Source organism: Natator depressus, chromosome 13 (genome assembly GCF_965152275.1).
Source record: "Natator depressus isolate rNatDep1 chromosome 13, rNatDep2.hap1, whole genome shotgun sequence".
NCBI classification, from domain to species: domain Eukaryota; kingdom Metazoa; phylum Chordata; order Testudines; family Cheloniidae; genus Natator; species Natator depressus.
Window position 1 is genome coordinate 33,639,378 of NC_134246.1, and position 14,978 is coordinate 33,654,355.

A 14,978-nucleotide genomic window follows, 5' to 3' on the forward strand; every position below is an offset into this window, starting at 1 on the left:
TTTAGAACAGGACCCGGTGGAAATAACTGGATATTTATATTTGAAAAACTCTGTATATTTGGCTGTCTCCCTCTTCTCCACCCTCTGAATTAATTGCGTTTGCTTTCTTAGGGCCTGATTCTGCAAACACTGTAACACTTGAGTAACTTTGTGTAGTTTGTCACACTCCAGGGCAACTGCACCTGTGTTCCCCCACTATGGTCCATCAAGGTCACCCGCTCTAGGCTCCCGGCTTCCCAGCTTCACTTCTCTTGGGTGGAGACACATGTCTTTCTCTCTCCTGACCAGGGTTATTCCAGGCCACACCGTTCCCTGCCTAACTGTGAATTCCCTAGCAATATGGACTGCCACAACAGGCCTGCTTTGGAGGACTTCCTCTTCTCCTCTGAGGCCATATGCAACATAATTGCCCACAGTTCAGTCAGCACAGAACTCTCTGTAAGCAAGCACACTTATTATTAAGGTGAAAGCATTACAGAGAAAACATCTTAATAACAGAATTTACATGCTGTGACAGGATCCCCGGGGTGCAGCCTGGGACGGTGGGACCGCTGTGCCCCCTTAACTGTCTCCACCCTGGCTGACTCTCACAATGCCTTGCTAGTGACCAGCAGCAAACCCCTCCAGATGCTGTTATCACTCAGCACAACTGCATGTGGAGACCCCGCAGCCAGCTAGACTGCATGAATGCTCCCAGAGCCATTCATGAATCACACAGAAAGGCACCAGATCCAAATTCCCCAGCTCCCAGCATTGTACCTCAGGAATATACCATCTTGCATTGCTCAAGACGAGCAGTGCAAATTTATTAATTGGTTCACCACTTCATCAATGGAAAATGGACAGACAGCAGCCTTTGCAAACCTGAGCACATTTGCCACACACTTCAGGCAAACTCACTGGTAAAGGTAAACAGTAAAAGAAGTTTATTGACTACAAAAGATAATTTTAAGTGATATTAAGTGATAGGCAAAAAGTCCAAGTTAGTTACCAAAATAAAATAAAATATAACCCTGCAATCTAAACTCTCAACCCTATTAGACTGGGTAACATCTAGATTAAGCTGTTTTTCTCACTCGACTGGATATTACAGTCCATAGTATACAGATTTCGCCCTTGAAATCTGGGAAGTCCCCTCAGTTGGAGTCTTCAGAGTATCCTTGTTGCTTTCAGCATAGGTGGGTGAAGGAGAAAGGCCCAGCATTGGTCTCCTCTATTTGGTTTTATACCCTCAGTCCATGTGCTTGGAAAACACAAGTCCAGGCATGTCTGGGGGTCATTGCTGAGTCTCCAGGGAAGGTTGAGCAATTCCCCTGGTGTGGGCTCATGCAGGTAAGTCATTGCATCGTAGTTCCCTTGCTGGACAATGGTTGTTGATGGGTTGATTGATACCCCACCCTGATGTTGGCTACTTTCCTTGCTGTTGCCTCTGGAGAGCTAATATCTGATTGATATCCCAACTTAAAGCATGTTTTAGTGACCACCATACAACACAATTCTCAAAACTTCATATGCATTAATAAGATATGTATATGGACAGAGAAATTACTTTCAGCAGATCATAATCTTTCCCGATACCTTACAAGGCCTGCTTTATATGTAAGATCACGATTATATAAAAATGAGAAATATGGGGTTTCCAAGACACTCCCTCAAGGTATAGAACATCACACATGTATGCTAATAAGCCTACCAAAGATGATCCCAACTCCAACAAGGGACCTGGCCAGTGATCAGTCTTTCAATACTCACACAGGGTCTATTTTTTACAGTGGTTACAAGTTCATTACAGCTGTTCTCTCAGAACAAGCACATCCATGAATCTGAGAGTCAGTTATAACCCATTTGGGTCTCTGGTCTGGTCCTCGTGTGACAGGTGATCATTAGATAATGGGTTTCTCCTTATGATGCAGCTTAAAAAGGATGGTTCCAGGGGAAAGAATTTCCCTTCCCCTCCTCCCAGGTATTTTCTAGCATCCCACATAACCGTGGTTGTCTAGCACATGATTTCAAAGATTCTTTTGACGCTAATAACACCTCCAAAGATTTACGAGTCACATTTCCTCCAGAAGTTATAGACAATCCCACAACAGCACATAAACCTTTGCATTTTTAATACAGTGAACTCTGAAAATACTTAAACTTAATTCAATAAGGTTAAACTCAATTCCACTTTGTACAGTGTATACAACTTGTACTTTCCACAGATTGCTGGGACGGGCTCAGAGTCAGCAGGTTATGATGATGGATGAAATAATATAGCACAACAAATGCAGGCATCTATGGTGTAATTTTGGCCTTTTAAAGTCAATGGATATTTTACCGCAGTTTTGCATGTAGTAGTTCCATAGCTCAGCAGTTAGAGCACTGGCCTTATAAGCCAGGGGTTAATGAGTTCAAATCTCACTGTGGCCTTGGTTGTTAATGTGTATGGTCAGAGTGTGTTTTATATGGGGGAATATCTCAGAATTAACCCCTAGGATCCCCCCAGCCCCTTCAATTTTATCTTCACTATAGACCTGCCCCAATGAATGAATTTTTCTAGGACACAACATGGGCTCAGGTTTCTGTCCAAGCACGATTTGCTGTCGAATCAGAACCTAAACTAGATTCCTCTTGTTATAGCTGGTGAAAGCCAGTGAGAAACCCCCGGTCACATGCTGACCCAGGTTGTCTATGACTCCTTCAAAGTCCTTGGAAATCACCTGGTATTCACTAATGGATCAATCAGTGCTAATGGCCATTCCTAGCACTACCCTGCCTCTCTGCTCATCTCTTGGCAGGCAAAGTAATTGAGCAGGTCAGAGGAGAATCAGAGGGATGGCCATTAATATGGAAAAGATAAAAACAGGCAAGCGATCTCATGGTCTGTCAGCAATGATGAAGTTGACTTAGAACTGGCCCAGGATTCAGGACACCTGGGTTCTATTCTTAGGTCTGACAGTGACCTTCTGTTTGACCTTGCTGCCAATACTTCAAATCTCTGTGCCAGAGTGGGCCATCTTTATCCTCTAGTCTGAGCTCCTGCATAACACAGCCCATAACATTCAGCTGAACCGAAGCCCTGCTTAGAAGCACATGCAGTCCCACTATGGCCCAGATTTTCAAAGATATTTAGGTGCCTAAAGATGTAGACAGTCACCTAGTGAGTTTTTCAAAAGTGCCAAGACACCTGACTCCCACTGAAATCAAGGCACGTAAGCATGGTTGAAAATCTCACTAAACCCCTATCTTCTTTAGGCATCAAAATACTGTTAAAAATCTGGCCCTGTATGCTTAAAATGTACCTACCAAAATGGGACCCCACTCTTGGTTGGTGTCTCTAGCTATTCTAGTAATAGAAATAATACATAGACATTTTAGTCCAGAACAGTATTAGCTCCCAGTTCCCAACTCTTGTCACTAGGATATATTTTCTCCCTGAGTCAATAATGGACTCCTAGGGCATGTCTACACTGCATTGTAAACACAGGTCTGTGGGATCTGGGCTGGTGGACTCAGTGTTCCCAAGCCCTCACTTAAGCATCCACATGCCATTGTAATCCTGGGTTGATCTGGGTCTCACAGCCACGATAAAGCATCCATACTGCACTGCCCAGACCTTCTGATTTGGGTCTGCAGCCTGAGCTGTGTCCACACTGCAAAATGACAGAGATTAAGACCACATTGCAGTGCAACTCAGGCGCAGACCACCCCCCTACCAGGGTCTGCCAGCCTGAGTCCTGAGGGCTTGCTGACCCAAATCAAACTGAGTTGTGTGTGGATGGTATGGGGGATTTGGGCTTAACCCTGAATCCACGCCTGGGGTAACTATGCAGTGTAGTCCCACTCCCAATACCTAGAACACATTTATCTATCTATGGCAGATACCTATACAACCTTCCTCATGGTATTATCTGAGCACCTCACAGTCTTCAATGTCTTTGTCCTCACCACACTTCTGTGGGATAGGGAGTTACTGTTAAACCTGATGCAGAGAGAGAGACAAAGGGCCAGACTTTTAAAGGTGTTCAGAGGTGTTTAGGCCTAATGTTGCAGATAGTGAGATTTCCAAAAGTGCCTGGTGACCAGATTTTAAAGATATTTAGGTGCCTAGGTGCTTTTAAAAATCCCACTAGTTCCTAGATAGTTAAATCTTATTGCTTTCAAATGAAGCTTTAGAAAACCCAACCAGGCACCTATCCTCAACTTCAGGCACCAAAATACCTTTGAAAATCTGGCTGCACATCACATGGGGGTCATATGGCAGAGCTGGGAATAGCCCTTAGGTCTCCCAAGCATCAAGCTAGCTCTGTAATGCCCCATCCTTCCTGCCTTACTACACCACCTACAAATTCACTTTACATTATGACAGGTTTCAGAGTAGCAGCCGTGTTAGTCTGTATTCACGAAAAGAACAGGAGGACTTGTGGCAACTTAGTGACTAACAACTTTATTTGACCATAAGCTTTCGTGAGCTACAGCTCACTTCATCGAATGCATTCAGTGGAAAATACAGTGGGGAGATTTATATACACAGAGAACATGAAACAGTGGGCGTTACCATACACACTGTAACCAGAGTGATCACTTCAGGTGAGCTATTACCAGCAGGAGAGCGGGGGAGAGAAAACATTTTGTAGTGATAATCAAGGTGGGCCATTTCCAGCAGTTGACAAAGAACGTCTGAGGAATAGTGGGGGGTGGACGGGGGGAAATAAACATGGGGAAATAGTTTTACTTTGTGTAATGACCTATCCACTCCCAGTCTCTATTCAAGCCTAAGTTAATTGTATCCAGTTTGCAAATTAATTCCAATTCAGCAGTCTCTCATTGGAGTTGGTTTTTGAAGTTTTTTTTTTGAAGAATTGCAACTTTTAGGTCTGTAATCGAGTGACCAGTTCTCCCACTGGTTTTTGAATGTTATAATTCTTGATGTCTGATTCCTCAAGGGCTTCTTTTCCATGGGTCCAGATGATGAAGATGTCATCAATGTAGCACAAGTAGAGTAGGGGCATTAGGGGACGAGAGCTGTGGAAGCGTTGTTCTAAGTCAGCCATAAAAATGTTGGCATACTGTGGGGCCATGCGGGTACCCATAGCGGTGCCGCTGATTTGAAGGTATACATTGTCCCCAAACGTGAAATAGTTATGGGTGAGGACAAAGTCACAAAGTTCAGCCACCAGGTTTGCTATGAAGAATTCCACCATGATTTCAACAATTTCCATCCCACCATCAACCTCAGCCTGGACCAGTCCACACAAGAGATCCACATCCTGGACGCTATGGTGCTAATAAGCTATGGTCACATAAACACCACCCCATACCGGAAACCTACTGACCACTGTTCCTACCGACATGCCTCCAGCTTTCATCCAGACCGCACCACACTATCCATTGTCTACAGCCAAGCTCTACGGTACAACCGCATTTGCTCCAACCCCTCAGACAGAGACAAACACCTACAAGATCTCTATCAAGCATTCTTACAACTACAATACCCACCTGCTGAAGTGAAGAAACAGATTGACAGAGCCAGAAGAGTACCCAGAAGTCACCTACTACAGGACAGGCCCAACAAAGAAAATAACAGAACGCCACTAGCCATCACCTTCAGCCCCCAACTAAAACCTCTCCAACGCATCATCAAGGATCTACAACCTATCCTGAAGGACAACCCATCACTCTCACAGATCTTGGGAGACAGGCCAGTCCTTGCTTACAGACAGCCCCCCAACCTGAAGCAAATACTCACCAGCAACCACACACCACACAACAGAACCACTAACCCAGGAACCTATCCTTGCAACAAAGCCCATTGCCAGTTGCCAACTGGGTCCACAGATCTATTCAGGGGACACCATCATAGGGCCTAATCACATCAGCCACATTATGATCATTTTGTGGGTGGGGACTGTCCAGTGGATAGAGCGGGTTGGGTCAGATTTCCATGTTTTGCCTCCCTCTACTGCAAAGCAAACTCCCTTTGAGTCTGCATTCCACTTAAGATATTACATGTTGGTCCAAGTACATTTATGCATATGCATAAGTAGTGGTGGAGCATAGCAGGTTTTTACAAATTCTGTTCTGTGCCAGGCTGCAGAAGGGACCTCAGGTGGCCGCTGGGGGTATGACAATTGGTAGTCAGGTCCTGTCTCACCCACCGACCGCAAAGTGCATGTGTAAAACCTGAGGAGAATGAAGATGAAAGTCTGGGAGAAAGGCTCCCAGCCTCCATATTTCTCTTTAGAGACACTAGCTCACGCCTTAATACTCAGGCTGGGTACTGCTAAGTTCTTTCCAACTCAAAGGTTGTTGCCACAGTCCAGGGCAAATGTGCCTGTGTTCCCTCTCCATGGTCCCTTGAGGGTACCCACTCTAGGCTTCTAGCTGTTACCTTTCTTGGGCAGAGACCCACATCTCTATCCCTCTTGACCAGGGGTTTTTCCAGGCTGCATAGTTCCCTGCCTACCCTGTGATATCCCCAGCAAGCCAGACTGCCTAAGCACGCCTGCTTCTATGCTTTGCTTTCTCTCCAAAGGCTTATGAAGAACATAATTGACAGCTGTTAAAAGGTACCCACAACCCTTTCCAAACAAATACATTTGTTCTTCATGTGAAAGAATTACTGTGAAAACACATACAAAAATCAAATTTCCTATGTGTATGCTAAAAGCTTACCAGAGGTCACCCATCCATCTTATGGGGCGACAGTAGGCCAAAGTCCTTCCACCCCCTGCCAGGAAGGATTGGGGATCACCAAAACTGAAGGTCCTGTCTCTGCTGTATCAGAAGGAAGGCCCTGAGTCAATTTATACTTATGTGATTTGTCCAAAAGTCCTTTCTTGGTCTATTAGGCTCTGGAGAATCCAGTTAGAACCAGTATACACAAGCTTTTCTAGGTGGGGGTACCTCTCTGGAGGTGTTACAACCTCAGTGAATTTGCCTAATCACCACCCCACCCCATTCTTAGTTCCTGCAGGGCTGATGTCACCCTCCCACATGGAATTATAGACAGTGCCTGGTCCACAATGATGCAGGAACTTACTACAGTAAGATCTCCCAAAGATATTGCAGGAAATTATCATCTCTATCACAGATATCATTAAAGAAAAAATGAAAGTACTTCTAAATATAATAACATGAGTTTGCATTCTCAGTTCATTGTATGAGCTCAGGCTATTGAGCACTCAGTTCTTCTGTGCATCTTTATTAGCTAGTTAAGGAACATCACTAACATGACTTGAGCGTATTTTCCCCAGAGCCATTTTCACTTATTTGTTTTTCAGGCTGTAGATGATGGGGTTTAACATGGGAGTTAAGATGCTGTATTGGATGGAGAAGAGTTCACCAAGAACCCCCATGGAGGATGCTGCCCTAGGTTTCATATACTGGAAGAGTGCTGCCAGGTACAATAAACCCACGATTGTGAGGTGGGAGCTGCAGGTGGAGAAGGCTTTACGCCTGCCTTCCACTGAGCATATCCTCAGGATGGTGGAGATGATGTGAATGTAAGAGACCAAAATGGGGATGAAGGAAAGGGAAAAATAAAATAAAATTAATTGACATCCTGAGAGGGGTGAATGTGACAACACATATGTATGTGCTATCACAGGGAACTGGACATTTCAGCATGGATGGTAATCATTTGATCCCCTGGGAGAATAACATGAGGGGGAAAGGAGTTCAGGAGAGCTGGCTGTATTTTAAAGAATCCTTATTGAGGTTACAGGGACAAACCATCCTGATGTGTAGAAAGAATAGTAAATATGGCAGGCGACCAGCTTGGCTTAACAGTGAAATCCTTGCTGATCTTGAACACAAAAAAGAAGCTTACAAGAAGTGGAAGATTGGACAAATGACCAGGGATAAGTATAAAAATATTCCTCGGGAATGTAGGAGTGAAATCAGGAAGGCTAAATCACACCTGGAGTTGCAGCTAGCGAGAGATGTTAAGAGTAACAAGAAGGGTTTCTTCAGGTATGTTAGCAACAAGAAGAAAGCCAAGGAAAGTGTGGGCCCCTTACTGAATGAGGGAGGCAACCTAGTGACAGAGGATGTGGAAAAACCTAATGTACTCCATGCTTTTTTTGCCTCTCTCTTCACGAATAAGGTCAGCTCCCAGACTACTCCACTGGGCAGCACAGAATGGGGAGGAGGTGGCCAGCCCTCTGTGAAGAAAGAAGTGGTTCGGGACTATTTAGAAAAGCTGGACGTGCACAAGTCCATGGGGCCGGATGCGTTGCATCCGAGAGTGCTTAATGAATTGGCGGATGTGATTGCAGAGCCATTGGCCATTATCTTTGAAAACTCATGGCGATCAGGGGAAGTCCCGGAAGCCTGGAAAAAGGCTAATGTAGTGTCAATCTTTAAAAAAGGGAAGAAGGAAGATCCTGGGAACTACAGGCCAGTTAGCCTCACCTCAATCCCTGGAAAAATCATGGAGCAGGTCCTCAAGGAATCAATTCTGAAGCACTTAGAGGAGAGGAAAGTGATCAGGAACAGTCAGCATGGATTCACCAAGGGCAAGTCATGCCTGACTAATCTAATTGCCTTCTATGATGAGATAACTGGTTCTGTGGATGAAGGGAAAGCAGTGGACGTGTTATTCCTTGACTTTAGCAAAGCTTTTGACACTGTCTCCCACAGTATTCTTGTCAGCAAGTTAAAGAAGTATGGGCTGGATGGATGCACTACAAGGTGGGTAGAAAGTTAGCTGGATTGTCGGGCTCAACGGGTAGTGACCAATGGCTCCATGTCTAGTTGGCAGCCGGTATCAAGCGGAGTGCCCCAAGGGTCGGTCCTGGGGCCGGTTTTGTTCAATATCTTCATAAATGATCTGGAGGATGGTGTGCATTGCACCCTCAGCAAGTTTGCGGATGACACTAAACTGGGAGGAGTGGTAGATACGCTGGAGGGTAGGGATAGGATACAGAGGTACCTAGACAAATTGGAGGATTGGGCCAAAAGAAATCTGATGAGATTCAACAAGGACATGTGCAGAGTCCTGCACTTAGGTCTAAAGAATCGAATGCACCGCTACAGACTAGGGACCAAATGGCTAGGCAGCAGTTCTGCAGAGAAGGACCTAGGGGTGACAGTGGATGAGAAGCTGGCCAAGAAGTCCAATGGCATTTTGGGATGTATAAGTAGGGGCATTGCCAGCAGATCGAGGGACGTGATCATTCCCCTCTATTCGACATTGGTGAGGCCTCATCTGGAGTACTGTGTCCAGTTTTGGGCCCCACACTACAAGAAGGATGTGGAAAAATTGGAAAGAGTCCAGCGAAGGGCAACAAAAATGATTAGGGGTCTGGAACACATGACTTATGAGGAGAGGCTGAGGGAACTGGGATTGTTTAGTCTGCAGAAGAGAAGAATGAGGGGGGATTTGATAGCTGCTTTTAACTACTTGAAAGGTGGATCCAAAGAGGATGGATCTAGACTATTCTCAGTGATAGCAGATGACAGGACAAGGAGTAATGGTCTCAAGTTGCAGTGGGGGAGATTTAGGTTGGATATTAGGAAAAACTTTTTCACTAGGAGGGTGGTGAAACACTGGAATGTGTTACCTAGGGAGGTGGTGGAATCCCCTTCCTTAGAAGTTTTTAAGGTCAGGCTTGACAAAGCCCTGGCTGGGATGATTTAGTTGGGGATCGGTCTTGCTCTGGGCAGGGGGTTGGACTAGATGACCTCCAGAGGTCCCTTCCAACTCTGATATTCTATGATTCTATGATTTACAATGACAATTCAGCTGGGTATTTCTCAGAGCTTTCCATACTATGTCACTTCCTAAGATGCAACTTTCATTCTGGACACCTCCCAACTAATAGTCACAATCCCTGGTCCCAAAGATTCCCTGAATTGTGTAGAACCCTTGTATTGTGGTCGCTTCTTGGAGCCTCAGTCTTGGACCAGCATCCCATGATGTACAGCAAGCTGCTGCACAAACACAGAACAAAAAGACAGTCCCTGACCAAAGAAGCGTACATGTGTGTGCTGTATCTTTGTTCTACCCTCTCTTTTGGCATCTGTGCTTTTTGTTCACTGGGATATACTTTAGAAACTTATATTAACTTCTTACATTGCAACCTGCCGTTGGGCTTCTCCTATGTGACAAATCAGGAAAATGTCTGTATTGTTTCTTATTAATATTACATATGACTTTTTTCCTGGTCAGTTTGGGATTACCTACCTGATGTATGAAGTTCAATGGAAGGAGGCTGTAAGAGAGGGGACAGGAATACTAAGGAAGGGTACAACAATGGCACAGATAGAGAAAGTCTCCTCAAACTCAATTACCAGGTTTATACCAATGTAGAGGGACTCACTCAGCCTCTAACCTGGCACAGGGCTGTTTGGCCATGGCTGAGAAGGTCAAAAGACATTGATGTGTTAGAAGGTGCCCCCAACAAAGAGGGAGGGGGGAATGGTCAGCATGCTGGAGGATGATGGATGGACGGACAGACTGAAAGTCTGGAGCTGCAGTGAGCAAGCTTGGTACCCAGTGAGAACATGAGACAGCAAGGTTGAGTCATGTCTATCTAGGAGCCGAAGGAGAATGCCAAGCATAGGGAAGAAGCTGTGAATACAGTCCTCCTTGTTATTTTCATATTGTCTTCTCCAGGCATTGTGGACAATTTCGGCAAAATTCCCCAAACCAGTGTAACATCATTGATACTGACAGAGTTACTCCTGATTTACATTTTACACTGTACTTCGGCATAGCTAGTAGAGGTAAACCCCAGGTGGCAGTAGAGTGGGGGAGTAAAGGGTTGACTTTGAGTAACTACATGATGATAAAATCTACCCATGACTTGTCTCCACTAGGGTTTTAAATAGAGACATCTATCTCAAAATATCTGCCTCAATGAAAAGCACACCCTATTCACAGTGAAGACAAAGTTTGGGGAGTTAGGTATTTTAAAAACCAGATCTACTTGGGTCATTGGAGATGGAAGTTTTAAATGACTTGATTCTCTCATGTGCAAATTGATGATGATCTTCATCAACCCTATCTCTGATCTAGCACTTTTCATCAGTGGACCTTCAGATGCCTGAGCAAACAAGGTAAATATCACCATCCCCCAATTTACAAATGGGGACTGTGTGGTACAGAGCAGGTACAGTGACCCATCAGACCAATGGAAGGTCCAGGAAAGGAACCCACACCACTGGTCTGGGACTCCAATATCTCATTAGTAAAACGTCTTTGAAAAAGAAAAAGAGTAAAGCTGATTAAAAAGACTAAAACTCACCTGGACTCCATATGAGAATCACTGCTGATGTGAAGTTTTCACCCTGATCTGTAGCTTTTGGACTCATATAAGTAAAAGCATCCTCTGTCTCACAAATCCATTGTTATAGGACATGGAATGAGCATAACCCTGAATGAGCAAATCAATGAAGGGACTTCACTGATGGTTGAACTAACATTCACAAAACCCTGATATACCCTGGCTAAGGGATTAAGAGGCTCCCTTTATCTCATTGAAAGATGCACAATTTATTCCAGAATAATGGCTGAGGTTAATGGCTGAGATAATGGCCAGGTTCCCTTGGGCATAGGACCATGCATGTCACACTTATATTCACTCAATAACTAATCAAAACTTTCAGACTCCTACATTTTGCAGCCTTAAGTACAGTTCTAGGAAAGATATGATTTTATTTTATTTATACATAGGTGCCAAGATTTGGATCCTCAGAGGGAGAAAATGAGTGTAGCCTCATTGATGTTCTCTCCATGGCAGTCTGCTCCCAAGTTAATCTTCCCTGTCTTCCCTTTATTTCCTAAGTAGCTTTAACCATCTCTTCGTTGCACCATGTACATTTTATTGCAGTGTTTGGGTGTGTCTCTTTGAGGTTCTGGGGTGAGAGCACGTCCTTGACACTCTTGGTTTTCCATTTAGCATTATGGCTACTCTTCCCCATGGGAATTCTGCAGGGATGGATGCTGTGCTGTCAAATGCTGTTATATTATCTGCTCATGACAGTCGTAGATTCATACAGTCTCCTAGCTATGTTGTATCCAAAGTCATCTGGGAAGGGAGATGTGAGAGGTTCCCCCACGGGGATACCCAGACTCCCATGCACTTGACTCCAAACTCACTGAACTTCAACTGGAGTACCACTGGCTTAAAGTAAAACATAAAATAAATATATTAACTACAAAAGATAGATTTTAAGTGATTATAAATGACAGCAAACAGATCAAAGCAGATTACCTAGCAAATTAACAAAAACACAAACTGAGTTTAATATACCTGATAGACTGGATATGAATTAGCAGAGTTTCACCCTAATTGATGGTACAGGCAGACTTGAAGATTCTTAAGGGGCAAGCTGCACTTTCTTTAGAATCATATAATCTCAGGGTTGGAAGGGACCTCAGGAGGTCATCTAGTCCAACCCCCTGCTCAAAGCAAGACCAATCCCCAACTAAATCATCCCAGCCAGGGCTTTGACAAGCCTGACCTTAAAAACCTCTAAGGAAGGAGATTCCACCACCTCCCCAGGTAATCCATTCCAGTGCTTCACCACCCTCCTAGTGAATTTTTTTTCCTAATATCCAACCTAAACCTCCTGCACTGCAACTTGAGACCATTACTCCTTGTTCTGTCATCTGCTACCACTGAGAACAGTCTAGATCCATCCTCTTTGGAACCCCCTTTCAGGTAGTTGAAAGCAGCTATCAAATCCCCCCTCATTCTTCTCTTCTGCAGACTAAACAATCCCAGTTCCCTCAGCCTCTCCTCATAAATCATGTGCTCCAGCCCTCTAATCATTTTTGTTGCCCTCCGCTGGATGCTTTCCAATTTTTCCACATCCTTCTTGTAGTGTGGGGCCTGTCATAAATATAAAGGGAAGGGTAAACCCCTTTAAAATCCCTCCTGGCCAGAGGAAAAATCCTCTCACTTGTAAAGGGTTAAGAAGCTAGGATAACCTCGCTGGCACCTGACCAAAATGACCAATGAGGAGACAAGATACTTTCAAAAGCTGGGAGGAGGGAGAAAAACAAAGGGTCTGGGTCTGTCTGTGTGATGCTTTTGCCAGGGACAGAACAGGAATGGAGTCTTAGAACTTACTAAGTAAACTAGCTAGATATGCGTTAGATTATGATTTCTTTAAATGGCTGAGAAATTAAGCTGTGTTGAATAGAATGGATATTCCTGTCTGTGTGTCTTTTTGTAACTTAAGGTTTTTGCCTAGAGGGATTCTCTGTGTTTTAAATCTAATTACCCTGTAAGGTATTTACCATCCTGATTTTACAGAGGTGATTCTTTTGTACCTTTTACTTCTATTAAAAGTCTTCTTGTAAGAAAACTGAATGCTTTTTCATTGTTCTTAAAATCCAAGGGTTTGGGTCTGTGGTCACCTGTGCAAATTGGTGAGGATTTTTACCAAACCTTCCCCAGGAAGTGGCGTGCAAGGTTGGGAGGATTTTGGGGGGAAAGATGTTTCCAAACAATGCTTTCCTAATAAAAATAAACCCAGATAAATGTTTGGTGGTGGCAGTGGAAGTCCAAGGGCAAAGGGTAAAATAGTTTGTACCTTGGGGAAGTTTTAACCTAAGCTGGTAAAAGTAAGCTTAGGAGGTTTTCATGCAGGTCCCCACATCTGTACCCTAGAGTTCAGAGTGGGGAAGGAACCTTGACAGGGCCCAAAACTGGACACAGTACTCCAGATGAGGCTTCACCAATATCGAATAGAGGGGAATGATCACGTCCCTCGATCTGTTGGCAATACTCCTACTTATACAGCCCAAAATGCTGTTAGCCTTCTTGGCAACAAGGGCATACTGTTGACTCATATCCAGCTTCTCGTTCACTGTAACCCCTAGGTCCTTTTCTTTTACAGCTGGAATGCCCAGGTGTTTCTTACACAGGCTAGAAATCCCTTCAGCCTGGGTCCAGCACTTCCCCAGTTAAGTCTTTGTTCCTCAGGTATTTTCAGGAGTGCTGTTGTGTGGGGAGTGAAGAACAAGAGATGATGTCACTTCCTGCCTTATTTAGCTTTTGCATATGGCAAGAACCCTTTCCTTCAAAACTTGGTCTTAAGATCAGTTTGTGGAAAAATACTGACATCCCAAGATGGAGTCCAGAGTCATGTGGCCTGGTCACATGTTCTTGTGGAGTAATAGCAGCCATTACACTTACAGGCTGTCTGGGGTGTTCTCAGGAAGGCTCACCTGGTAGGAGATAAGCTTCTCCTAAGGCCTATTGTTTTCTCTAATTGCTCATTACCCTGAATAGGCCCTTCCCAACCAGCTATCTAGACTGAAAGCATCTTGTCTAGTGGCCATTACCCAGGTGTAAGTACATTTGAAGTACAGATACATAGTCAGTATTTATAACTTCAGATACAAAAATGATACATGCATACAAATAGGATAATCATATTCAACAACTCATAACTTTCCAATGACACCTCACATGACTTATCTTGTACAAAATGCATCATAATTATGTCATAATCATATCTTAATAATATTACTATGACAAATATAGGGTGCAATGTCACAGGAGACCATGCAAAGCAGTATTGTTTGTGGGTCAGTCTGTCACGAGGCTTGGCTTCTCTCCCACCTTCTTCCCTGCAGAAACTGCACAGACTCCACTGGTTGTGCCTTCACTGTACCCTGTGATTTTAAGTTCCCTCCAACATTTCCACAACCACCATGCAACAATCTATCTGCAGCACCCACGGGCCCTCTCCCCAAGACCGGAGGGGAACCAAAGCCTCCCCCCTTGAGGCCTCCATGTAACCGAGCTCAGCTAGCCCTGGTCCCCTCTATCTCCTCCCTTTTGGGACTTTCTGCCTTTTTATCAGCCTTTCACTGATGGGATAATTCAATCCTTATCCCAGCCAGCCTGATTGTCTAATTACCCCCGTCTCTATGGGAACTAATTAACATCGGAGTGATCAGAGTGCAGGGTGCCTGCACTTGGTCATTCAGTCCCCCTCTTGTCCACCAGCAAAGAGGGAATTTGAGACTT

At 44.4% G+C, this 14,978-nt stretch overlaps 1 pseudogene; it reads right to left on the reverse strand.

The window, feature by feature from the left end:
- Positions 1 to 7,199: 7,199 nt before the first annotated feature.
- Positions 7,200 to 14,978, reverse strand: part of LOC141997727 (olfactory receptor 5G9-like) — a 32,270-nt pseudogene continuing 24,491 nt past the window's right edge.